Raw genomic sequence first — 27,800 nt, 5'->3', positions numbered from 1 at the left:
TTTATGGAAAGAGATGCTTTGAGGCACCCTCAACAAGTCTGTATATATTGAATATCTATACATTTTCATTTGAAAAGGGAATTTTGAATTGTTTGCAACAGCAAGATTTTAGAAATTACTAAGTTTATTTCCCTCACCTTTAAGAGAGAAAAAAAGTTGACCAGAAATACTCAATTACAGATCCAAGACTACACCTGCATTTAGAATGAGAACATGAATTTAAAACCTCCTACATCTTGACTTCAACTTGAAGTTCTTTGCTAGTTTGAACCGAGGCTTTATCCTCTGGTGGTTATTTCCTACCCTGATGAAAAGGCTAACTCTAGAGTATCACACATGTCACTGTGAATGCACACTTGCAAACACACACTTGGTAGCGTGTTTCTGAGGGTTTCTGTCTTGGTATTTTAGCCAGTTGACCAGGCCCAACCACAATAAACTAAAGAAAGCCATCAGTGACTTCTCCATCACTTTTGTGACATGCCTTACTGTGTTGGTAAATGAAAACTATGGAAACATCACCATCTGGTGGTCAGGGATGGGAAGTTCAATTCTACCATTTGTCCTGGATTTTCCAACTTCTTTCTTAGCAGGGATTACCTCCGAAAATTGGGAGGATACATATGGGAAAAGGAGTGTCAAAACGTTGAAATGCAGATGCACTAAAACAAGTAATCATAAATGAAACACAGACTAAGGTCAAGAGTGGGGTGGCCTGTTTTTAATGTTGCAAAGTGATCTGTTCTAGCTTTTCCAACACACTCCTGTTCCTGAAGCTATGTGTCGCTGGCATTGTTTTCTAATGCCTGGATCAGGCAAGCCTAACCTTGATGCAAAAGACAGGGGCTTTTGTAACAGTGTGCTAAACCAAGGAATAGATGGCCTTTTTAACATTTCCCTATAGGGGAACTTGGGAGCCCTGCTAAGAGGATCACCTAGGCAACAGACACAGGAGTGGTATTTAGAGAAGCCAACAGTTCTTAGGGCCAGTGCAAGGACAGCATGGTTCGAAGACAGGCATTTGAAGACAGGTGATACCCGTGAGCCTGTACCATACCCAGAGAACCTAAATAAAACCTAGACCCAGTGAACAGCCAGGAAGTTAAAGAATGAGCTTTAAGACCTTCACACACACACACACTAACCTTGTCCATGAACTCTTTCTGCATGAGAAGTTATTTACAAATCTGAACTAAATCTCATGTATAATGTGCATGCTTGAACTGTTACAAGGTTGTGTAATAATAGATTTTAATCTCCTTCCTTCTGTTAAGTGGAATGTGAAGCCAAGACCAATCCTTGCTCCTTTATCTTCACTCCATTATCTTCAGGAAACATGTTTCAAACAAAACTCCAGAGTCTGCCATACTGAGTGGAGCACACATGTAGTCCTAGTGCCCAGGAGCAAAGGCAGGAATGTGAAGAGCTCTAGGCTAGGCCAGGCTACCTAAGCAATAGCCTACCTATAAAAGGACTAAAAAGAAGAAAGGAAAGAAAGACCTCAGTAAGTCAGTAAACGGACAAGTACAAGAACAACTGAAGGGTCATATGTTCACTTTTTACCAGCTCTATGCAAAGTAGGTCAGCTGCTGATAGTGTGCTACTGACAAACAAATGAGAGACTTGTTGGAATCCCAGGTTGGTCATGAGCTGAAAAATGTTCATAAACATTTGCTGGGTTGGCTCACCTGTGGAGACTCTGTTTAAACACAGGATGTGGGCTGAGATCTTGTTCCCTTCTATTTCTTAGGGTGGAGGTTTGGCATTGAATGTGTCTTTGATCTGCTCCTGAAGCTTGATCAGGGAGGGGCTGTGAGATCTTCAAAGTTGAGACTTGAAGGCGAAACTGCAAGAGGAGGATGTGAGCACCAACTGATCATGAGACAAAAGCTTTCTTGGGGACTCATGCTATAGAAGACAGGCTGGACATTGAGGAGATCAGAGATGATCATTCTTCATTCACCATGGAACTGCCTAAACTTTTTTGCAAGACAGAACATATCAAGGACTTGATGAACTGAGCACAATAAGAGTAACTACCTGACAGGACTCCTTGTAAGGATGAAATATGACAATGCAGGAAAAGTGCCTAGCATATTATTCTGCTCAAACCCTGCACTCAATAAGTGTATATTGTCTTCCAATTATTTTCTGGATGTCCTTTTCTATTTTCTATCACATTGAAAAAATAGGAAACTCAGGTGTAGTGGGTCATACCTCTAATTTCAAGACTCTCTGGAAGTGGAAGCATGAGAAGCAGGAATTCAATGTCACTCACCCTTTGCTACATGGTAAGTTCAAGGACCTTCTGGAATATATGAGATATTGTCTCAATTTTTAAAAAGGAAAGAGAAAATGGTGGAACATGAGTTGTAAAGGATCTGAATCCTGTATTATTAAGACTTACCATTTAGGGAGTCACAGTCTCCTGTCTGTCCTTTCTTTTTCCCTAGATTCAGGAAAGCAACACTGGTCTAGAGCTGCCACAGCCCATACAGAAACCATGCCCTGTTACACAGACTGCATTGTACGGAAGCAGATATAGTCAGTGTGGGCAGCAGCTGTTTATCAGAAATTGTCACTTGTTAGGAAGCACAGAAACAGGACAGGGAGGCTGCATTCTGATGTAGCCTTGAGAAGGTTCAGCCTGCTGAGTGCAAGATTTACTCACATTAATCTTTCTCTACTTAGAATTGTGAAACCTATGACAAAACCATTTAAGCAGTGAAGGACATGTTTATTCTTGGCAAGGAATAGAAGTGGGGAAAAAGAACTCACAAGTCAACTTCAGCAATCTCTGTGGAATTATCACATGAGAGAAATGAAGTCGGGAAGGTGTGCCCATGAAGGAAAGTAGTATTCTTTCTTTGGTGGGGGAGTGTGGTAGTGTCAGATAGAACCTCAGGGTGGGCTTGAACTTCTGTGTAGCTGAGGTTAACCTTGACCTCCTGATCCCCCTATGTCTGTGTCCACAATGCTGGGAATATAGGCATAATCCTCATGCCTGGCTCTATTCCTATCTTTTCTAGGAATGGGTGGATATTTTCCAAGAATTAGAAAACATTCTCTTTTCATTCCTTTTATGGTTCTTTCCAGACATTTTCATGTAAACTGTCTACTTCTAGACAGTGGGGAGTAGATACTATTTAGCAAACATATGATATTATAATAAAATTAGAAATTACAGTAGCCATTGTAGCAGTTTATTAGACTCTCTAGTTTGGGCCAGCCAATCTGAAGAGGGATTTCTGGTCAACATGTAGAGCCAAGCATAGTACCTCACACCCAGTGATTAAGGGCTAGAAACAAGAGAATTAGGAGTTCAAAAAAGCCTCTGCCACATAACAATTTTGGGCCATCCTGATATATATATATATATGTATATATATATATATATATGATACCTTGTCTCAGAAAACAAACCAAATATAGGCATCCTGTACTCAAAAGCAAATAAGATTAGGACACTAGATATAATTCCAGCTAGGTTATCTGGACAACAAAAGATTTGAGCAGGACAGCAGAACAACTGACAGTCACCTGAGTTCTCTTACCTCAGAGTAAAGCCTGAGCTTCTATATCCCCCACCTCATTCAGTCATTACAAATGGGCTTCCAAGGTGAAGATATGACCTTGGGCAAAGGTACTATCTGCTTCTACGATAGCTCTGAAAGCCAGCAACAGAAGATGCTACTAACTACAGTCTTTCTCTTGATAGCAAAAAGGACTGCTCCCTAAAGCACTGCTCCTAAGAAGAGATGTCTACATGTGTGAACTTTAGCCTCTTCTCAGGGTCAGACATTCAGAGGCAGATGGTTAATTTTTCTTATGATCTCTGTGGAAGAATCTCATTTTCTTAAGTGATGCTACCACAGTTCATAGCATGCTTTCACAGACAGGGTTCTCTCACTGACTGTAGGTGAGGGGCATTGGAGAAACAGATATATAAGTAGAGAGAGTCAGAAAGCTCACAACATTGGTACCCAGTGGAACAAGTGGGTCTCAGCTCTTCTGACTGGTCTATGACCACAGTTTTGAAAGACACTTCTCAGTTAGCATGGTCTAGGGAGGCGCTAGAAGGAGCCTTGCTGTATCAGAAAACCAAGCCAGGAATGGAATGGAGGAGATGACTGGGAGAGTGAGGGCTCACAGCAGCCAAGCTGGGGAAGGGATAGTGTAGATTGAGTGGGAAGAGCAGTCTTTGATAGAACACTTACAATCTACTCCTTGCTGTAAAGACAGACTAGTTCCTTGCCTGAGTTTCCCTCTACCACAAGAACTAAAGTTCCCTGCAAAAGCTCCACTTGTGTTGAAGATTTTGGACACTGATGGATTGATTAAAATTCATTGTTGTAGAGCCAAAATTATCTTGAGCTACCTTTAGTCCAATAACCTTTTATCAGACACCTCTGTATCTTACCTAAGGCTTCCTGTGATTAGTAAGAAAAACCTTTCAAACCTGTTCTCAACAGGAACTAGTATCCACCTACCCAAAAGCTAAGAATGGCATCAGATAGGATCTAAAGCAATGTGGATATTTCCTCTACTTTGCTGTAACATGCTTACCTAATGTCCCTGAGAATGTATTTGGTAAGTGCGTTGGTTTCTGACTTCTGACTTGTATTTGTTCTGTGACTAACAAAAATGCAAGTGACCACTTACAGGGTTATTTGAAAAAAACTTGATTGAACCCATGTTTCTGGACCATGGTTGCTTATATTTGCTCAAAGTAAACACTTTTATACCCTTTGAAGCAAAAACTGTGTTCTCACTGACAACTTCATTCCAGTGTACTCTGATCTAGATAACAAACATAGAAGCTTAATGCTGATAAGTGTCTGTGGTCACTTGCAGTTATGTCTAAAACCTTTACACTATAAAATCAGAGAACTAGACAAACATATACCACTATTATTTTCTAGCATTAGGTACTATGTTTTACAAGACTATATAGTATAGTTCCCAAGAAGAAGATAACAAATGAGACAAAACCTACTCTTACCCCAGCTTCCTGTTAAGGTCAGTGTTCATACTAAAACAAAAGGTTGGGGTAGCTGTGAAGAGCATAGACATCCCAGTGAACAGAGGAGACAAGGGTTCAAATCTGAAGAGGCTGAGATATCTGGAAATGGGACTCTGGAATTCCAGAGAGGAAGGAACAATGACAAAAGAGAGATTCAGAGACCTGTAAAGGCTGCCTGGGATGTTGTTTTTCTTTGAGACATTTATTGAGAAAGAGTACCTAGATTATCCTGAAACTCAGTATATAGAAAATAATGACCTCTAAATTATAATCTTTTCTCTTCATCCCATTACAGGTATGAGACACAACAAAATAAATAAAGAAGAGAATGTGGTGGCTTAGTAGTGAGGCAATGAATGGTGAAAAAATCTGGGATGGTTCAATGGACCGACTATGTTTATGTATTAGATTTAGAACTAAGAGTGATGCCTATATCTGTACACAGATCTTTCAGCCACTTCTTGAGGCCAAAACCTATGTACCAGTTAGCACAGAATTCTATACAGAAAAAATCCAACTGACATGATATAAGCCAACAAGGGTTTACCTGTCTCATGTATCTGGTCGGTCAGTTACTTAAGGGTACCACCACTTTACCAGGTTCTTGATTTCTTTCTGCTAAACTGTACTGTTAGCTTAATTTTCTCATCACTTCAAGTGAATACCTCATAAAAAACATTTTCATGGATGAAGGATTTATTTTGCTCATGTTTCACGGAGAGCATTCATGGCTTCTGGGGAGTCTCCAATGGTAGTAGGAGCTTGTGGCTTGACATGTACTTTTCAACACATCATGAAAGAGAGACTCAGAGAGGAGTCAGAGGTGGCCTATAGCTCTCTAACCCCGTGACCCTATATCTGACAGACCTGTTGTCCAAAAGGCTTCACAGCATCCCAAAGCAACATTTTCACTGGGGACCCATAAGCACACGGGGCTATGAACATTCAAACCATCTCATGGACTTGCACAAACCATTTCTTTCCCATTTTTCTCTTGTGCCTTCTGGTTTCAAGCTTGTTACTGGATTTCCAGATGTAATGTCAATATTCCAAGACAGCAGAAACAGCAAAAAGACAAAAGGATTCAGGTCAGTTAAATGTGTTCATTTTTGTCCAGAACACAAAAAGTTTGCTGTAAGGTACAATCGGTAAAGTCCCCATCACATCACACTGCCAAACTAAAGAGAAAGACATTAACATGTTTGGTTTAAAAAATTACAGTATTCCAGCAGAGTGTGGTGGCACACACCTTTAATCCCAGCACTCAGAAGCAGAGGCAGGTAGATCTCTGAGAGCTCAAGGTTAGTCTGGTCTACATAGTGAGTTTCTGTTCAGCCAGGGCTAGATAGTGAGATCCTGTCTCAAAACAAACAAACAAACAAAGAAAATATTATAATTATAGTATCCCATTGATTCAGACTAAACTAGACTAGACCCCAATAAAGTAGTCTAAAAATAAAAATGGAATCACTCATAATAAATTTCCAAAGGAAACTGGGATTTTTCTTTCCTGGCTGTCTAAGAAATCATGAGAGAAAGGCATGATGGTGCAAATCCTCAAACATGTTAGCTTCCATTTGCACAGTATTGAAGTCTCTCTGCCTTAATCCTTACACAAAGAGGCAACTGACATCACTGATAGTAACACAATCAGTTCTTTTGGTTGATGACCCCATCTTATAAGCAAAGTAACTCTGAAATGGCCAATTCACTTCTTGTTCTTTTTCTGCTTTCTTAGGTCCGTGACTACAAAAGCTATCTCTTGTACTCAGCCCTTTCTATTTAATAAAATGAATTACTTCTGGATTCTAGAACTAAAAATAAGACCAATTAGGACAGATCCATATAAAATATCAGCAATGCTTTAAAAGAAATGAGACTAATTATTCTGAGCCAATATGAGTGACCATGGCCCAGGAATCATCACTATAAAGGTGAATATTCTACTGTGAATGAGATGATGTGGATTATTATAATCATAGAACAAAATAAAGTCATGAACCCATTTATTTACAGAAATGTGTCAGAGGAGTCATAGGGTATATGAGTTACAACTTGGGGAAATTTCTCCTATCAGATTTAGGCATTTATAATATTTTTAGCTTTAGGGCTCCTGGAAGCTATTTGTCAGCCAGGCTTATATATGCATTCTCTTTTTTCCATTCTGTTTATTCTTCTCTCATACAATACAACTGTACATCTCAACCACATCCTCCCCTCCTTTCACTCTTCTCAGGTCTCCGCACACACACACACCTCCCCAGATCCACTGCTCCTCTGTTGCCTTCAGAAAAAAAGCAGGCCTCCCAAGGATGTCAAAAAAGGCACAACAAGATGCAGTAAGACTAGTCACAAACCCTCATGGTAAGGCTGGGTGAAGCAACCCAGTAAGAGGATAAGGGTCCCAAGTGTAGGCAAAGAAGTCAGAGATGCCCCCCTCCTCACTCCCACTGTTAGGAGTATCACAAAATCCATTCGCTAAATAACCACAATTTATTTACAGAGTACAGCACAGATCCATGCAGGCTCTGTGATTGTAGGTCAGATATAGAGATCAATAGTAAATGGCAATTAAAAGGCACTAAAGTTGTGGTTAACAAGACTGTAAGAGCCAGAGGCAGTTAGCAACTACAAGAAAATAGTGTTTTCCAGATACAACAGGGCAGTTGCATATATGAGTTCATAGCAACTGAGACAACATAGCAACTGAGACAGCAGTTTTAAAAGACCTTGTGGTCTTTTAAAACATGCATGGTCAAGCAGATAATATCATATCATGGGGAGTAACTGCCCATCATACCATCTAAGAGTTGAATACATTTCAGGACAGCTATGAGTGTGGCCCAACACATTTTTAGATTACAACATGGCATGGCAATTTAAAAAAAAGTTGGACATCCCTGTAAAGAGACACTTGTGCCCCTCCCTTTGGCTATCATACTACTGAAACAATAGACCCCAAGGAACTGGAATTTCCTTTTTTGTTACGAGAAGGGAAAAACTAAAGCTCTGGTGCCAGCCAGTAAAAGAATTTGTGTTCCAGGAAAACATTTCGTGTGGTTCTTCACTTTACCAGACTCCCTCATAGGAGAGATTGGAGCTGAGAAAACAAAGATGGATCAACAATGGGTGGGACCAAACTCGGGTCAGGCTTGCTTAGCGATGTATGCCTCTGTCCTTCTAGTTAAATCTAAGCTTCATGTCAGTCCCCTGAAGACAGATGTGGAATCAGGGAGACTCTTCCAAAGTGTCCACATTGACTAAATGTGCTTTCTCTGCTTCCACTATCACTCTTCCTTTTGTTTGGCTCATTTAGGAAAGGTAGCTAAAGCTACATTGTGAGGGCTGCCAGGACCCAGGATTGGACTCTACATTCTCCTTTAACACTGTAGGTCTGGAAGATCTCATAAACAAGCTAATAGAAAGACTTTGAGGGGGACAAGAAGAGGTACACCATTTCAAGTTATACAGAATTGGCCTATGAAAAGAGCATTCCACTGCCCCTACCCCTTGCCAATCTGTGTAGAAGACAGTAAGCCAGTTTGGTTATCCAGAAAAACAAGGGCAGTTCAAAAGGAATAATATACAAAGAAGGAAAATAGTATGTATTTCAAAGATGAAGACAGAAACCCGTGTGTGTGTGTGTGTGTGTGTGTGTGTGTGTGTGTGTGTGTGTGTGTGTGCATGTGTACGTTCATGTGTTCACGGTTTGGAAAAAACATTTGAATTATCACTTAAATCTGAAATGATTATGTATCAAGATATGGTCTTGAGAGGAGAGAGAAACAAAAAACAACAAACACAATCAGAATTTTAAGTTTAGTTTGGAACCAGAAATACAGGAGGAAGGATAAGGGGATCCTGGGAGCAAGGAACATGTTAACAATTAAAATGAAAACATGATGTTACTCTCAGGGTCAGTGGGCATTACCTTCTTCCTATTTCACAGGGAAGAAGTTTCCTTAGAAGCTTTCAAACGGCAGGTCAGGACTGAGCATCAGGAATTCTTGACCTAACATTTGGTGCTCTTTCTTCCTTCAGCTGCAGCTTGCCCTCCCCTCCACCCCCAGTCAACACACAGCTTGAAGATAACATGGGAGGCAGTCACACTCCCTCCCAGCTCCCCATCTCTGTCATCAGAAAAACTCATCTCTCTCTCACAAACTGTTCCATCAGATACAAGGACAGGAAGTCTCACAAAGACCCTGAGGAGCAGACAGCTTCCTCTGGTTAATGTTGTGGTGAACATTCCACCTCCTTCTCTAAAGCAAGCTGCTAAAGAACCTTGGCCCCACTTGGTACCCAGCCTCCTGCAACAAGTCTCTTGTTTCTTGATAAAAGGAAACTGGTAACTAGGTCCTACAGAAAGAATAGCAATTTGCATTTGGTTTCCTTTGAGCACAAACCATCACCTCACACCCACTGCCTCTGCCGTTTTGTAATAAATGCACGTTCACATTCACCCTGGGAACTTGGTGCTCAGGTTTTCTCACGTTTCGTGCAACTTGATTGCTTCTCAGACCTCACATCCCTTGTGTGGTCCATCAGCTGCTGGTTACTACTATGTTCTGCTTCCTCTCATGTCTAAGGCCACTTGTGAGCTCTACTGTGAAAACTAATATTTGTATTTGGAGTACTTGGCAATAATATTAGCTCCATTACTTTTATTTAAGTCACATTCTTACATAAAATTTCCCTTGGTGTTTGCAGTTTCTAGGAGATTCATGTTGAATATGAAAATGCCTCAGAGGGCTGAGTTCACATTCATATGGTTCAGTCCCCAGTACCCGACAGCACGACACTCCAGGAAAAGAACAGTGACGTGAAGATATCTCAGAGTGAGATGTAAAGTACAGAGAAGATGGGGAAGGTTATTCTTAAAAAATCCTGGGCCTGGGGAGATATCTCAGTAGGTAAAGGTATTTTTGCCAAACCTGACAATCTGAGTTCAATCCGCAAGAGACCTGCTTGGTGGGAAGAAGCAAATAATTCCTGCAAATTGTCCTCTGACCTCCACATAGGCACCCGATGTAGATGCATACACACACACACACACACACACACACACACACACACACACACATATATATATATATATATATATATATATATAATAGAGGAAATTTTAGAACTGTTTAAAGTTTGTGAAGGAGGCCTCAAGAAGAGATTAGGGTAACAGAGAATGGAGCAGATGAATGAGGAGAAGAATCTACAAAACACACTTTGTTTGAGAATACTAAAGTAGCATCTAATACTTTGTGTGCTAATTTAAAACATAAAATTGAATTTTAAAAGACCAAAAAGAAATATTTGTTTTTAAAGTCTGATAAGAAGATCCCTAAGGCTGAAATTGTCCTTTATATCCCTGTCAGTAAGTGTAATTCCAAAAGTGCAGGCTTGCTAAGGATACTCAGAGTGGCCCTATTTAGAAGAGTTCATTTTTGGTGTTATATGTGTGTTTTGTGTGTGCTTGCATGCTCCCATGCTAAGTGCGTGTAGGACATCTTTTGGTAATCGGTACTTCCATTTTGTTGAGGGGCTTTCAAGCCACGCAGGCTGCTGCAATCTGTACTCCAGGATAACTGGCCTTCGTCTGTCTCTCATCTTACCCAAGTGCTGCATCTAACATTTACTGTTTACACTGGTCCCAGGTATCAAATTCAGGTTGTCATGTTTGTGTAGCTAGCACTTTTTACCTATTGAGCCATGTCTCTAGCACAGAAATTCAAATTGGGGACAGGTGTTAGACACACATACACACCACACACACACACACACACACACACACACACACTGTATGTACATGCTGTACATGCTGATGTCCATATTTTTGAAATTACAGCACTTAAAATTGAAACAGTCCTCTATGTAGCAGCCAAAAGGGAAAGAAGAGAGAACACTTTCTGAGGCCCGAATGGATGACATAGCTGCAATCTAGTCCTACCCTAGACCTTCACCCCAACTCTCCGCCCTCAGGGACCTTCCCTCCTTCTTCCTGTGGTTACATTTCAGGGTCTTTCATCATTTCCTTGGCTTCCTCTACATGCTGTGTTCACTTAGCAGACAGCCTTTGTGTAGGATGCAATTGTTCTTCCAGATACTTCTAGGGTTGGACAGTGGCAAGAAGGTGAGAGAAGAAAGTGAGTGGGATGTAGGTTTAACCCCTTCTTGAGTTTTGCCATAAGAAAGAATCCAGAGATGCTGGAGTCTGGTGTGAATCAAGTAACACAAGCACACTACTTTCTGTATTCTTCCTGTGTTCTGGGACTGCACCTAGGCATTGCCTAGTTTTTCAACATGAAAAAGGGGAAGGGGAAAAGGGAGTTATCCAATCTTTTCTGGTGTTCATGAAAGAGGCTTATAGAGAGAGATCTTCTGGGCTTCTGATTAGCTGCTTATGGAGACGACTTCAGCCCAACAAGAAAGCCAGGCTTGGCAGAAGAATTCCCACTCCTGAAACTGTCAATCCAACTCCCCTAGGCAGTGGCAGGATCACCTTGGGGCATATTCATGACTTTGATACTGTCCCTTGTAATTAAATGTTCTATAATTTCAGATTCTTCTTATCAATAAAGGGACAGAGAATGGAAATTAATGAGACACATGAGGTACAGAGAAATAAATAGGATGTGGAATCAAAGCAATGAAGAGATTTCATTGCAGTTCAGGTAAACAGGAAAGAATATTAATTATATTTGTCAATTAAAATTCACATATAAGGGGCTAAAGAATAACTCCGTGGTTAAGAGCACATGCTGCTCTTATAGATGACCCAAGATCAGGTCCCAGCACCTGTGTCAGGCAGCTCACAACCTACTTATAATTCCAATTATATGGTTATGCAGTTTTGTGAAAATATCACTTGCATTGAAAAAGACTAGAACTTTTGTGAACTTCACATCCAAAATTAATAATATAACTTGAGGTCACTTAAGACTTGGCAGATATGTCACCCATTCGCAGCAAAGCAGCAGGTGTGTCACACATACACAGAAAGATACCAGATGTGTCACCCATCTGCAGCAAGATAGCAGGTGTGTCACATGTCTGCTTAAGCTCATTCAGAGAGGCCCTGTGAGTCATATGCCACATTAAAATAGCAAGGTCTCTCTATATATAGTCTTGGCTCCTGGCTCTATCCTGCTGCAACAGGAAGAGAAAAAGAAGGAATAATTATGTTCCTGGGGTCATAGGCTTCAATCCAATCACTGAGGTAGAACCATTGAGGAAATGCTGAAGCTTTTTGGACTTCAACAGTCTCTCCCACCTGTCAGACATGTAGCCTACTAAGTGGGATGAATTTTCAAACATGCTACAGAGCCTTGTGATTCATCCCTGCCATGTTGGGTTATTTTCAGTAAACATAGGAGGAGGACTGGGGGAGACACAAATCTACGAGTCATGGTAATGCAAACTTGCAATCGGAGCATTTGGGACATACAAGAAATAGGAACAGGAGTTCAGCTGCACTCTAAGTTTGATGTTAGCTTGTTGTACATAAATCTTTGTGTTGGATAAACCAAAAGCTAGATGTGGTGGTCTGAACCTGCAATCCTAGCAGAATCATAGGGATCATTATAAATTTGAAGTCAACCTGGTTGCTATAGTGAGTTCTATGCTGGCCAGAACCACATAGTAAGGTCTTACTTAAAAAGAAAATCTGGAATATACATACAGAGGAGTTTTATTCAGCCATAAAGAAGAAAATTATGTCACTTGTATGAAAATGGATAGAACTTGATGTCATAATGTTAAGTGAAATAAAACCAGACCCAAAAGTACAATTACCATATTTTCTCTCAAATTCAAAACCTGATTTTAAATATATAGTTACACACAAAGTGTGTGTGTGTGTGTGTGTGTGTGTGTGTGTGTGTGTGTGTGTGTATTCACATATGGGCAGGGACAGAATAGAACATCAGACCCCTTGGAGCTGAAGTTATAAGCAGTTATGTGCATTCATTGTGGGTCCTGGGAATTGAACCTTGATCCTTTGAAAGAACTGTACTCACTCATTGAGCCATCTGTCCAGCCCGCAAAATATTTCACCACTTTCCCTCATATATAAGATCAAGATTTAATCATGCATATTATATACCAGATATAAAAGTCAAGGGGAACCATTTGAGAGGAGAAAGGAGACAGCAAGTGTTTGAGTAAGAGGTTTGGGAAATGGTAGTAAGAAATGAATATGGGCAAAGTTTTTTTATAATGAAATGTCTCTTATACAGTAAAGGCTTAATTAAAATTAAAATTAAATGAACATGATTTGTGGGGTTACTTAGTGATTTAAAAACTGTGAGATTAGACACCAATATTATCGTCATCAAATCTGAAGAAATTAGGAAACTAAGAAACTTGTCTAATGTAACAAAGTAATACCAGGTAGAGCTTAGATCCAAGTCAAAGTGGTGTGGCTCTAGAGTCTGCAGAAAAGTTGCTAGCAATCTGGAGTGTCTCAGGTTTATTTTATTTTTAATTATGTATATGTGGGGGATGGCATGCACCTGATTGCAGTTGTTCTCAGAAATGAATGACATTGGAGGCCCTGAAACTGTAGTGACAGATGGTTGTAAGTTGTCCCATGTGGGTGCTTGGACTTGAATTCCTGTCCTCTGGAAGAGCATGAAATGCTCTTAAATATTCGAACAGCTCTTTTGTCCTCTCGGAATTTTTAAACTGCAGGTTACAATACATAATTGGGGTGGTGAAGACACTATAGGAAACAGGGCATGATGGTACGCACACTATAGCTCCCATACTCTGAAGGCTGAGACAGGAACATTGACATTAGGTTTGAGGCCTGCCTTAGCTATGTTGTTACTCTCTGTCTCAAAAAGAAGGTAAGAAAGCAATCAAACAATGAAACAAAAAAAAGTATTGTAGGATATTTCAGACATTTTATTTATTTATTTATTTATGGGAATTTCTACTCACTGAATTTAGAGTGGCAGAGGTACTGCACTGTGAGACTTCTATTACTATATATTGCATGTGCATTTGCTTTAGAACGCTGGATAAAATATATTTAGAAGCCAAACATCATAGCTTATACTAGCCATCCCAGCACTTGGGAGATAGAGCAGGAAGGTTAACATAATGAGCTTGAGGCCACTTGTCCTATACATACACCACATTAAAAATAACAGCAACAAAGAAAACAAAGCATCTGTAGTCGAGTGTTTAGAAACGTCACAGCCAAATCATAAGTGGCTTGTAATCCCAGGTAATAAGAGGTATATAAATGAGGCAGTTCCAAGGCTGTTAGCCATCCTTGATTTTTCTCTAGAAGCATGTTGGCCCTAGTAAGTTACAAATTCTGGCTTCATTTCAGCAGTTTCCATAATATATGTGGTACCTAGAAATGGAAAAAAAACACCATCTATATGGAGAAACTCATCCTAGAAATCTTCAGCAAATTTTATTGGGCCCTTATCAAAATTGATTTCTCCTTACCTCTTCATGGCCATAGCAGAAAACATGCCCAATGAAAGTCAGTTTCTGAAAAGGAGACCAAGAATGCCATGACCACATTCCACTGACCACATACAGCCATGAGCAGGTTGCCAGCAGAATAATAGAAAACAGACTCTAGGTACTAAAGTGTTTGCTCTGAACAGAAGAGCAAAATGATAGAGTTACTTTTCTTTCTCCATAGACAGTCCTTAGGCAGGCTACACATCCATTTATGTATTAATTAACACAGCAGATGCTTGCTGATTACCTAGCAAGTACCCCGCAGTGTGGTAAACATTAGGGACTTAGAGGTGAGGAAAAAGTAACATAGACCTCTGCCTCTGGAAGTAACTCCGGAAATGCAGAGAATGGTTGAATAAGCAAACTCAGAAATATATAGAGAGGTGTGTAATAACTGAAATAGCCTTCAAATTGAAATAGTACTGTAATTCCAGTACTGAGAAGGCACAGGTAGGTGAGTCAAGAGTCCAAAGCTGACCTTAGTTATATATTGTGTTTGAAATCCACTTTGAACTACATGATAGCCTTTCAGAAGGAAAGAAGGAAGGAAGGAAAACTTAATAAGCAAAGCAAAATGAAAGGGAGAGAGGGAGGAAAGAAGGAAAAAAAACAAAGGAAAGACTTGTGACAGAAGGAAGTATAACAAATGATGCAAGGAGGGGCAAATTGCCCCAGAATAAGACCATCCAAGAAAAGAAACAGAGAACAGACAGTTACTGGAGTTTTCTTGTCCCGCCAGGTCATGCTGCCCTTCTCAGACCCAAATAAATATACAGACTATATTAATTATAAAACTGTTGTCTATGGCTACTTATTGGCTAGCTCTATCTTAATTATTAACCCATTTCTATAAATCTATGTATTTACATGTGGTCTTGGGTTACTAGAGAATTCCCGGACCTGTAACTCCTTTTGGCTGCTACATGGCATCCCTTGGATCCCCCCCATCTGCCTACCTTTCCCAGAATTCTCCTTGTCTCCTAGTCCCACTTATCTTCCTGCCTCTATTGGCCAAACAATGTTTTATTCATCGACCAATAAGAGAAACATATATACAGAAGGACATCCCCCATCAACAGACCAATAACATGGGCTCTTCATTCAAGAGAAGATCACTCAAAAATAGGAAGGAATGAAACTAGCTAATCTAGGGAGACCAGGGGACCAGCTGTTCCGGAGGGTCTAGGAATCACAGGAGCCAGGGAGACCGGGGGAACAGCTGTTGCAGCGGGATCAGGTACAACAGGCACTGCTTCTGGGGCTGTGTTCCAGTGCCTGGGATTGCCTGGGAACTGCACAGAGCTTCCAATTCAGGCCTTCTCTCCCACCAATGAGACCAGGAAACCAGTTGAGTCAGGGAAACCAGGGAAGCAGCTGTTTCAGTGGGATCAGGTACAACAGGATCCAGCAAAGGGTCCAGGTGACCAGGTGGGAGGCTAAGCACCCCAGATTCCTATTCTTCTCCACCCACGGGACCAGAACGAGGACAAGGAATAGAAGAACTGCCAGATTATTGGACTTGCTAGCACCCACCAAAATGGAACTATGGTCCCCTAACCACCAGACCAGTAAGGGGCTCTTTCTGCACGCATTAAAAGAAGAGATGGGGAAGAGACAATACAAAAACACACTCAGCAACAGAAAAACAAATATGACACCACCAGATTCTAGAGACTCCACACCAGCAAGACTCCAACATTCCAATGCGAATGAAGCAGAAGAGAACGACCTTAAAACTACTTTCATGAAAATGATAGAGGCCCTAAAAGAGGATATAGGAAAATCCCTCAAAGAAATGGAAGAAAAAACAATCCAAAATGCAAGAAATGGAAGAAAAAACAACCCAAAAAATGCAAGAAATGGAAGAAAAAACAAACCAAAAAGGGCAGGAAATGGAAGAAGAAACATACCAAAAAAGGCAGGAAATGGAAGAAGAAACAAACCAAAAAATGCAGGAAATGGAAGAAAAAAAAACAAAAAAGGCAGGAAATGGAAGGAGAAACAAAGCAAACAATGCAAGAAATGCAAGAAGAAGCAAACCAAAAAATGCAAGAAATGGAAGAAAGAACAAACCAAAAAATTCATAAAAGGGAACAAATGGATGAAAAGATAAACTGAAAATTGCAAGAAACAATGCAAACACTGCAAGAATTGAAAACTGAAATAGAGACAATTTTAAAAAACACAATCTGAGGGCAGGAAATAGAAAAGCTGGAAAAACGGTCAGGTACTACCAATACAAGCATTACCAACAGAATAGAAGAGATGGAAGAAAGAATCTCAGGTGTTGAAGATACACTAGGAGAAATAGATTCATCAACCAAAGAAAACCTTAAGTCCAACAAATCCTTAACACAAAACATCCAGGAAATATGGGACGCCATGAAAAGACCAAATCTAAGAATATAGGTATAGAAGAAGGAGAAGAAAGCCACCTCAAAGGGGCAGAAAACATATTCAACAAAATCATAGAATAAAACTTTCCCAACCTTAAGAAAGACATGCCAATGAAGGCACAAGAACCGTAGGGAACACCAAATAGAGTGGACCACAACAAAGTCCCCTGGCCACATAATAATCAAGACCCAAAATATACAGAATAAAGAAAGAATATTAAGAGCAGCTAAGGAAAAAGGCCAAGTAACATATAAAGGCAGACATATCAGAATTACACCTGATTTCTCCATGGAAACTCTGAAAGCCAGAAGGTCCTGGATAGATATTCTACCAACACTAAGAGACCATGGATGCCAGCCCCGACTACTATACCCGGCAAAGCTCTCAATCACTATAGATGGAGAAAACAAGATATTCCATGAAAAAACTAGATTCAAGCAATACATATCCAATACCCAGCCCTACAGAAAGTTTTGGAAGGAAAACTCCAACCCAAGGAAGTTAACTACAACCAGAAAAACATAGACATTAGAGAATCTCTCCCTACCAACAGCCAAAAGAACAAAGGGGTGAAATTCCACACATAATTCCATCACCAACAACCATTGCAAATCAAAGAAGGATGAGCAATCAATAGTCATTAAACCCTCAAAATTAATGGCCTTAACTCACCCATAAAAAGACACAGGCTAGCAGAATGGATTCGAAGACAGAACCCTTCCTTCTGCTGCATATAAGAAACACACCTCACCCTCAAAGACAGACATTACCTGAGAGTTAAAGGTTGGGAAAAAATCTTCCAATCAAATGGACCCAAGAAACAAGCAGGGGTAGCAATCCTAATATCTAACAAACTAGACTTTAAAATAAAATCAATCAAAAGAGATGAAGGAGGTCATTACATACTCATCACAGGTGAAATACACCAAGATGAAGTGTCTATCCTGAACATCTATGCCCCAAATACAAAGGCATCTACATTTGTAAAAGGAACATTACTAAAACTTAAATCACATATAAAGCCCCACATACTTATAGTTGGAGATTTCAACACACCACTCTCACCACTAGACAGGAATACCAGACAGAACCTCAACAAAGAAGCAAAGGGTCTAATAGAAGTAATGACACAACTGGGATTAACAGACATCTATAGAACATTTCATCCACATAAAAAAGATTATAACCATCCGGGAGCCTTCATCCTGTGACTGATGGAAGCAGAGGCAAACACACAACTAAGCACTGAACTGAACCCAAGGAACCCAGTGACAGAGAGAGAGGAGTGATGAGCAAATTGGCAAAGAATGGGCTGGCAAAACCAGCAGAGACAGCTGATCTGAACAGGGGAGTGCTCTTGGACCCCAGACCGACAGTGGGGAGGCCAGCATGGGACTGATCTGGACCCCCCAAATGTGAGTATCAGTGAGAAGGCCTGGGCAACCTATGGGGCCCTGAGCTGTGGATCAGTGTCTATCCCTGGTATACAAACTGTCTTCATGTGCCTATAGCACAAAGAGAGATGCTCTCTCAGCCTGGACTCTTAGGGGAGTGCCTTGACCCTACCAAGAGTAAAATGACAGACTCTAGATATCCCCTATGTGGAAGGATTTGGCAATAGGGTGGGAGGGAGGGGGGGAAGGGGAGTGCGGGAGGAGGGGAGGGAGAGGGAACTGGGATTGACATGTAAAACAAGCTATTTAAAATTAAAATAAAAAATGATAAAAAAATTAAAAAAAAAGATTATACCTTCTTCTCACCACCACATAGAACCTTCTCAAAAATCGACCACATATTTGGCAACATAACAAACCTCAGCAGCTACAAAAAAATTGGAATAACTCCATGCATCTTATCAGACCACCATGCTTTAAAATTAGAATTCAACAACAACACAAATTGCAGAAAACCTACAAACTCATGGAAATTGAATAATGCACAACTGCACCATTCCTGGGTCAAAGAAGATATAAAAAAAGAAATTAAAGACTTCCTCGAATTCAATGAGAATGAAGACACAACATACCCAAATCAATGGGACACTTTGAAAGCAGTGCTATAGGGGAAGTTCATAGCACTAAGTGCCCACATGAAGAAACTGGAGAATAGTTATACTAAAGAATTAACAGCACAGCTGAAAACTCTAGAACACAAAGAAGCAAACTCCCCCAGGAGGAGTAGACACCAGGAAATAATCAATTTGAGAGCTGAAATCAATAAAGTAGAAACTAGGAAAACAATACAAAGAATCAATGCAATGAAGAGTTAGTTCTTTGAGAAAATCAACCACATAGGCCAACCTTTGTCCAAACTTACCAAACAGCAGAGAATGAACAGGCAAATTAACAAAATCAGAAATGGAAAGGGGGGCATAACAATGGACTCTGAGGAAATCCAGAGAATCATCAGTACTTTGAAAACCTGTACTCCACAAAATTTGAAAATTTAAAGGAAATGGATGACTTCCTGGATAGCTATCACTTGCCAAAACTAAATCAAGAACAGATAAGCGATTTAAATAAATCTATAACCCTTATGGAAATAGAAGCAGCCCTCAAAAGTCTCACAACCAAAAAAAGTCCAGGTCCAGATGGCCTCAGTGCAGAATTCTACCAGAAATTCAAAGAACAGCTTATACCAATTCTTCTCAAAGTGTTCCACACAATAGAAGCACAAGGGTCTTTGCCAAACTCTTTCTATGAGGCTTCAATAACCTTGATCCCCAAGCCACACAAAGACACAACTAAGAAAGATAACTTCAGACCAATATCCCTCATGAACATTGATGTGAAAATACTCAATAAAATACTGGCAAATCGGATCCAAGGACACATCAAAACAATCATTCACCACGATCAAGTAGGTTTCATCCCAGGGATGCAGGGATGGTTCAACATATGAAAATCCATCAACGTAATCCACCATATAGACAAGCTCATAAACAAAAATCACATGATCATCTCACTAGATGCTGAAAAAGCCTTTACAAAATCCAACACCCCTTCATGATAAAGGTATAGGAGAGATCTGGGATAACAGGGATAATAAAAGCTATATACAGTAAACCAACACCCAACATCAAACTAAATGGACAGAAACTCAACACAATTCCTCTAAAATCAGGAACAAAACAAGGCTGTCCACTCTCTCCATACCTTTTCAACATGGTACTTGAAGTTCTAGCCAGAGCCATATGACAACAAAGGGGGATCAAGGGGACACAAATTTGGAAGGAAGAGGTCAAACTTTCACTGTTTGCAGATGATATGATAGTTTACATCAGTGACCCAAAGAACTCTAATAGGGAACTCTTATACCTTCAGCAAAGTGACAGGCTACAAGATCAACTCAAGAAAATCAGTAGCCCTACTATTACTACAGATAATAAAAGGGCTGAGAAAGAAATCAGAGAAACATCACCCTTTACAATTGCCACAAACAACATAAAATACCTTGGGGTAACGCTAACCAAACAAGTGAAAGACCTGTATCGCAAGAACTTTTAATCTGTAAAGAAAGAATTTAAAGAAGCCCTCAGAAAATGGAAAGATCTCCCATGCTCTTGGATAGGAAGGATCAATGTAGTAAAAATGGCAATCCTGCCAAAAGCAATCTACACATTCAATGCAATCCCCATTAAAATCCCAGCACAATTCTTCACAGACCTTGAAAGAACAATAATCAATTTTGTATGGAAAAACAAAAGACCCAGGATAGCCAAAGCAACCCTGTTCAACAAGGCAACGTCCGGAGGCATCACCATCCCTGACCTCAAGCTCTATTATAGAGCTATAGTCCTGAAAACAGCTTGGTATTGGCACAAAAATAGACAGGTAGACCAATGGAATGGAATGGAATTGAAAACCCGGATATTAACCCACACACGTATGAACATATGATCTTTGACAAAGAAGCTAAAAAGATACAATGGAATAAAGAAAGCATCTTCGACAAATGGTGCTGGCATAAATGGAGGTTGGCATGTAGAAGAATGCGGATCGATCCATGTTTATCGCCATGCACAAAACTTAAGTCCAAATGGATCAAAGACCTCAATATAAATCCAGCCACACTGAACCTCTTAGAAGAGAAAGTGGGTGGTACCCTTGAACGAATTGGTACAGGAGACAGCTTCCTGAACACAACACCACTAGCACAGACAGTGAGATCAACAAGTAATAAATGGGACCTCCTGAAACTGAGAAGCTTCTGTAAGGCAAAGGAAACAATCAACAAGACAAAAAGGCAGCCTACAGAATGGGAAAAATATTCACTAATCCCACATCTGACAGAGGGTTGATCTCCAAAATTTACAAAGAACTCAAGAAGCAAGTCTCCAAAACACCAAAGGATCCAATTAAAAAGTGGGCTGCAGAACTAAATAGAGAATTTTCAATAGAGGAGTCTAAAATGGCTGAGAAGCACTCGAGAAAGTGCTCAACATCCTTAGTCATCCGGGAAATGCAAATCAAACCAACTCTGAGATACCATTTGACTCCTGTCAGAATGGCTTAAATCAAAAACACCAAAGACAATTTATGCTGGAGAGGATGTGGTGAAAGGGGAACATTACTCCATTGCTGGTGGGAGTGCCAACTGGTCCAGCCACTTTGGAAATCAGTATAGAGATTCCTCAGAAAAATGGGAATAAACTTACCACAAGACCCAGCAACTCCACTCTTAGGCATATATCCAAAAGATGTCCATTCATACAACAAGGATGTCTGTTCCACTATGTTCATAGCAGCATTATTTGTAATAGCCAGAACTTGGAAGCAACCTAGATGCCCCTCAACCGAAGAGTGGATAGAGAAAATGTGGTACATTTACACAATGGAGTACTATTCAGCAGAAAAAAACAATGGAATCCTGAGATTTGCAGGCAAATGGATGACACTAGAAGAAACCATCCTGAGTGAGGTAACACAGTCACAAAAAGAGAAACATGGCATGTACTCTCTCAGATATAGATTTTAGACATAGATCTGGGGAGTGCCAGCCTACAATCCCATCGCCAGAGAGTCTGGGAAACAGAACCTTCATTCAGTGGCTGATGGAAGCAGAGGCAGACTCCCATGGCTAAGCACTGAGCTGAACTCAAGAAAGCCAGTAACAGAGAGGGAGGACTGATGACCAAAGGGATTAAGACTGGGCTGGTTTAACCCCCAGAAACAGCTGACCTGACAAAGGTTAACTTTTGAATCCCAGGCATCAGCCTGGGAATCCAGCATGGGACTGATCAAGACCCCCTGAATCTGGGTGTCAGTGAGGAGGCCTAGGTAATTTATTGAGCCTTGGGCAGTTGACCAGTACTCATCCTGAGTATACACACGGACTTTGGACTCCCATCCAACAATGTGAGATGCACTCTCACCCTGAACTCTTGGGGGAGGGTCTAGGCCCTGCCCTGGATGAAATGACAGACTATGGACACCCCCAAGGAGGGCCTCACCCTCCCTGGGGAAATGAGGGGATAATGGGTGGGTTGGTGGGAGGGCACTGGAGGAGGGGAGGGAAAGGGAGAGGGACCTGGAACTGACTTGTGAGGCAACCTTGTTTCTAATCTAAATTTAAACTTAAAAATAAATAATAAAAAAAGAAATCTTAAAAAATAGGAAGGAATACCCCAGCAGATTGCTCATTATCAAATAAGCTACCCACACCTTTCCTGGGGCAATATTGGCAAAGATGTTTTCAGGTATTCTCTGTCACAACATAAAATACTGTCTTTGTTTCCAGTGTTTAAGTGTTATTTTTCTGATTTTAGATGTCATTGCATGTTCCTGTCTGATATGTATTGTTCAAATTATTTGTCACAGATCAGAAGCCAAGAATTTAGATGTCTTGATAGATACTCAGTTTGAACTTATGCTTATCATAAGAGGAAGGGGAATAGTTCAAGATTATCTGATGGTATTACTGAGCCCTCACAGGTCCATTATTTTGGGAAGTTCATATATATTATATATATTTTTATATATTATGTATGACCCTATGTTCAGCTGAATAAACATTGCTGTGACTAATTCTAAGGAAGAATAGACGCAAGGGCATTTCTCCTAGAGTAGGTCAGCAGATCACTGCCACGTGCAGGTATGTCAAGAGATAAGCAGAGGCATCCAGAAGGGAAAGATCTGTGCACCCCCAAACAGCTGCAGTACTTCCTCTTTAAATTCAACTTCCTGCAGCTTCTCTTATCATGAAACAAAGACTTATAAGTCCTCGGCAAATTCTACACAAACTTCAATGCTGTTCTCAGCTATCATGGTGTAGAAAGGAAGGCAAGGTCAATGACCAAGTTAAGCAAAGTGGCACATAGGGGACAAGTAGCAGTCTGTCTCAGGGGGAAAATGTGCCTAATTAGAGGCAGAAAAAAGTTTGAATCTCTATGGACTGCAGTTTGGTGCTTCTTGGAGTTTCTGAGAGACGCCCAGAAGCAGGAGCCTATTGTACCTTCTGTCTTTAAACACACTGAGATTACAATGAGTTAAGGTTAAAAGAAGAGTAAAGAACAGGAAATGTATTACAGATACATTCAAGTGTGTTCTTTCCAATCTTGCAACAACAACCCTTGGAAGGCGGTTTTATTATCTCAGGAAAATTAGGTTCTGGGCATGCCTAACCCAAGAACGTAGTGTGAGCAGAATGAGTTGGGCTAAAGTCCACGTTTATGAATCTCAGATGCCTAAGTTCATTCTGTCATGCCCCACTGCATCACGTAGTGAATTGTGTGTGTGTGTGTTTGCTTGCAATACCCTCCCCCTGACCTCTCAATAAAAGGGAAGTCTTTTTTTCCACTTCACAGTCAATGTAGAGGTGAGCTGGAGAAGAACAGAGTGATAACAATACAGGTTGGAGGAAACCTTCATCTTAACAGACATAGAGGGCTTTTGTGCTTTCACTTCCTCATCTGTGAACTTATGTCTACATTCATTCTTTTTTCCCCTTTAGTTAAATTTTTTCATATTAAGGCAAAACTCTGGGCTTTGGAGTAAGATAGCTGATTAGAAGCTTCCTCTGTGTGACTTTCACAGACCATATCAAGAAGACAGGACCATAGAATTGTGGTAGAGATGTCAGGGCCCTTCGCAAAGCATTGGGAAACAGAAAGACTGCACAGAAAAGTAGGACACACACTTGTCTACAGGTCTGACTTCTTGGGAAGGGGAAGTAAGAACTGAATGAGTTTTGTATTATGAGACTGTCATTAACCTCTGAGGATCAGAGGCAAAAGCTATGGTTTCATTCTGGAATTTTCCTCACAGGTTCATGTGTTTGAACAGCTGATCCCCAATCTTTCAGGGGAGAGATTAGTTAATAGAAGTGGGTCAGTGAGGGTGGCCCTTTAAAGAAGTATACCCATGTATGGTGATGGTGTAACCTTTGTTGATGCTTATTTTGTTTTGTTTTGTCTTGAGACAGTTTCATGTAAGCCAGGCTGGCTTTTACTCCATGTGTAGACTTCGAAATTCTCATCCTCCTGCTTCTGCCTCTCAAGTGTTGAGATTATTACCAGTGTTGATCACCACATCTATCTCAGAGAGTTCTCACAAGAAGAAATATAGCTGACCAAAGTATAGATTATTTTCTAATGTTCAAACTTTCTTAGTCATAGAGGAAATTCAAATCAAAACTATGCTGAGATTATGTCTCATTTCAATCAGAATCATCAAGAAGACAACAAGTAGGGGGGATTTAGAAAAAAGGAAACCATGTACTTCTGATAGGAATGTAAAATAATACAGTCACTATGGAAATCATCATGGAAGGTCCTCAAAAAACAAACTAGACTTAAGTTTTGTGCATGGTGATAGACAATGGATCTATCCGCATTCTTCTACATGCCAGCATCCAGTTATGCCAGCACCATTTGTTGAAGATGCTTGATTTTTCTCCATTGTGCATTTTTAGCTTCTTTGAAAAAATCAGATGTTCATACATGTATGGGTTAATATCAGGATGTTCAATTTGGTTCCATTGGTCTACCTGTCTATTTTTGTGGCAATACAAAGCTGTTTTCAGGACTACAGCTCTATAACAGAGCTTGAAGTCAGGGACGGTGATGCCTCCGGAGGTTCCTTTATTGTACAGGGTTGCCTTGGCTATCCTGGGTCTTTTATTTTTCCATATAAAGTTAAGGATTGTCCTTTCGAGGTCAGTGAAAAATCGTGCTGGTATTTTGATAGGGATTGCATTGAATCTGTATATTGCTTTTGGGAAGATTGCAATTTTTACTATGTTGATTCTACCTATCCAAGAGCATGGGAGATCTTTCCACCTTCTGGTGTCTTCTTTAATTTCTTTCTTTAAAGACTCAAAGTTCTTGCTATACAGGTCTTTCACTTGTCTTGTTAAGCCACTCATGGGTATACAACTGAAGGAGTAGAAGTTAGCATATAAAAGAGTGTCATTGGTGGCAGCTCCACATTGCCCCCCTCCCCAGCTTGAGACTTTTAAGAACCTCAACTCAGGCTTCATTGGGAGTTATGGCTTTGACACTAAAGAGAATTTCAGGACTAGCCAATATAGTGAAGCAGAGTCAAAATTTTATCAATGATAGTTTTAATGTAGGCTTAAGCACCGTGGTTGTGAGAATGAGAAGTGTTCAGAAGGACCCATGCCCAGGTCAGTGCATGTGCTTCTCAAGAGAGAACAGCAGAAAGTAAGATGCACCTGAGTGTATTGGCTTCTCAAGGAAGAATGCCCAATTGTCTTGCACATACACACACACACACATACACACACACACACACACACATACACACACACACACCTCCAGTGACTCTTGAGCTACATCTCTAAAGGTTATTAAGACCTCTTCCCTTTTTCCCTTTTATTCTCCTTTGATAAAAGAGAAGTGCAAGGTTCTTTCAGAAGTATCTTAAATAAAATAAAGCCAGAAATCACTAGAGCTGAAAGAGGGGTTTGGTACCATGTCATTTTCTTGTAAAGGGCTTTCAGGCAAGATTCCTAGAAAATCCACAGGATTATGGCTGGGAAGGGAGATAGCCTTAGGCAGTTGGTAATTGTGCTGAAATTCTTGCTTTGTGACTGTCAAAAGCTTCCACCAAGTTCCCAACTGATAGGGAACTTTCCCATTTCTTATGACACGAAGCCTTGGGGATACTTATACATCCATGCCCCTTGCTTGACTATGTAAGATCGGCAAGTTAAGGAATCAGCCTAGGTACCCATTAAGTATGAATGGATGAAAAGTGTGGCTTATATACACATTGGAGTATTATTCAGCCACGAAAAAGAGTGAAATTATGACCTTTACAGGAAAATGAATGAACTGGAGATCACTGTGTTAAGTAAAATAACCAGACTTAGAAAGACAAATACTGCATGTTTTCTCATTGGCTTACAAAAAAACTAAACAAAAACATGAAAGTAGAAACAGGAATATATGGTGAAAGTGAAACTGTTACATGGGGTAGGGAGACAAGAGATAAGCAGATTTTTGTGTATGTTTGGAAAATGTCAAAATGAAACTCATTTTATAAAATAATATATATTCCTAATAAAACACAATTAAGCCTAAATTCCACTAAAGTGCCTATATTACCCACCCTTCTCTCCCCTCAGACTTTGTTTTTTCCACTCATTCTTTCTTGAGCTACAAGCCTTTGCTTTTCCCCATTCCTATCTCTCCGCCAACAGCAAATGCATTCTTGCCTTTCTCAAAGAACCCACAAATATCCCTTCAATTATGGGTCACTGAACTTTTTTCCCTTGCTGTTAATCACCCTTCTCAGAAATGTAGATTTTACTTCTTCACATTGCAATAATTTTAATTTCATTCCTGGCCAATTTCCACCCCCATTTCACTACTGTCATCAGCAGTGCTTCTGACATCACTCTAGTCTAAGTGAAAGCCTCATACGCCTATTAAAAAGTTCTTAAATCACTGGGCAATTTAATCTCAGCACTCAGGAGGCCAAGGCAGGTAGACCTCTGAATTCAGGGCCAGCCTGGTCTAGGAGTTCCAGGCAGCCAGTGCATATTACATAGAGAAACCTTGTTTCAAATATAACCAAAAAAGTGGGGGGGGCTATGTCCTTAGTGCAAAGAATAACCACCTAATGAATGTCTTTAGCATCACATTAGGAGTGGACATGGTCAGCTGCCCCCCTCAGAGACTCATGGTATCCCTCAGGCAGTATTGTCCCCCACCAGAATCCCAAGGTATCCCCCAGTCAGTATTTCCTCCTTCCTCCCTAAAGGATGCATCATCCTGACTGCCCATACTATAGGTTAGTTTCATCTGTTTCAAACTTCATGTAAATTGAAGCATATCTCTTTGGGGTCTGGTAACTCTTGCTCAATATCATATTTTCACAGCATAAACATTATAGTGCCAAAAGGGGCTTATTTATTTTTATTCCTGCATAATACACAATTGTATACATTTCCCATGATTCACCAATTTTTCTGTTAATGAACATGCAAGGTGTTTTTTGTTTGTTTGTTTTTCACATTAAGGCTGCTTCCAATACAGTTTCCATTAATCTTCTTATCCTTGTCTTCTTGGTGCACATGTATTTTTAATCCTCTGCTTAAAAATAAACACTCTTTAGGCCAATGAAGACACAATAAGTTGGACAAGGTTTTCATGAGCAGTTCCTTCTCTTATGAGAGAATCATAATCTGTGGGTCTCATAAGAGAAGGAACTTGGGGACAGCCATGTCTTTCAATGTTCTTTCATACAAAGAACTAGGGGACGGGGAACAAAAACAAACTGTATAATTAAGTGTAAACTGCTTGCACCCAACGTAATTCACAGAACCTCGGTTCAGAATAGTCAATTCAATGCAAGGGCTGACTCTTCAGTTCCTTCTGAACTATAGAGTTGAGGAATGTCGAGTCACTTGGAGGCAAGACATGGAGAGACTAAGGAGG

General features: G+C 40.3%; 1 protein-coding gene across 4 annotated transcripts in view; it reads right to left on the bottom strand.

Annotated features, from left to right (window-relative positions):
* LOC101843690 (acidic mammalian chitinase) overlaps positions 1 to 27,800 on the bottom strand; it is a 99,732-nt gene that overhangs the window by 67,532 nt on the left and 4,400 nt on the right. Inside the window, exon 1 of one of the 4 annotated variants that reach the window (XM_021230964.2) lies at positions 1,689 to 1,721. The exons of the other annotated variants lie outside the window; for them this stretch is intronic. The gene's annotated coding sequence lies outside the window, so the exon portion shown is untranslated. Of the gene's footprint in view, positions 1 to 1,688; positions 1,722 to 27,800 lie in introns of those variants that run through there. 4 annotated transcript variants of the gene reach the window in all.

This window comes from Mesocricetus auratus, unplaced genomic scaffold, assembly GCF_017639785.1.
Source record: "Mesocricetus auratus isolate SY011 unplaced genomic scaffold, BCM_Maur_2.0 Super-Scaffold_100009, whole genome shotgun sequence".
In the NCBI taxonomy this organism is placed as follows: domain Eukaryota; kingdom Metazoa; phylum Chordata; class Mammalia; order Rodentia; family Cricetidae; genus Mesocricetus; species Mesocricetus auratus.
This window is presented reverse-complemented; position numbering and strand designations above follow the sequence as displayed.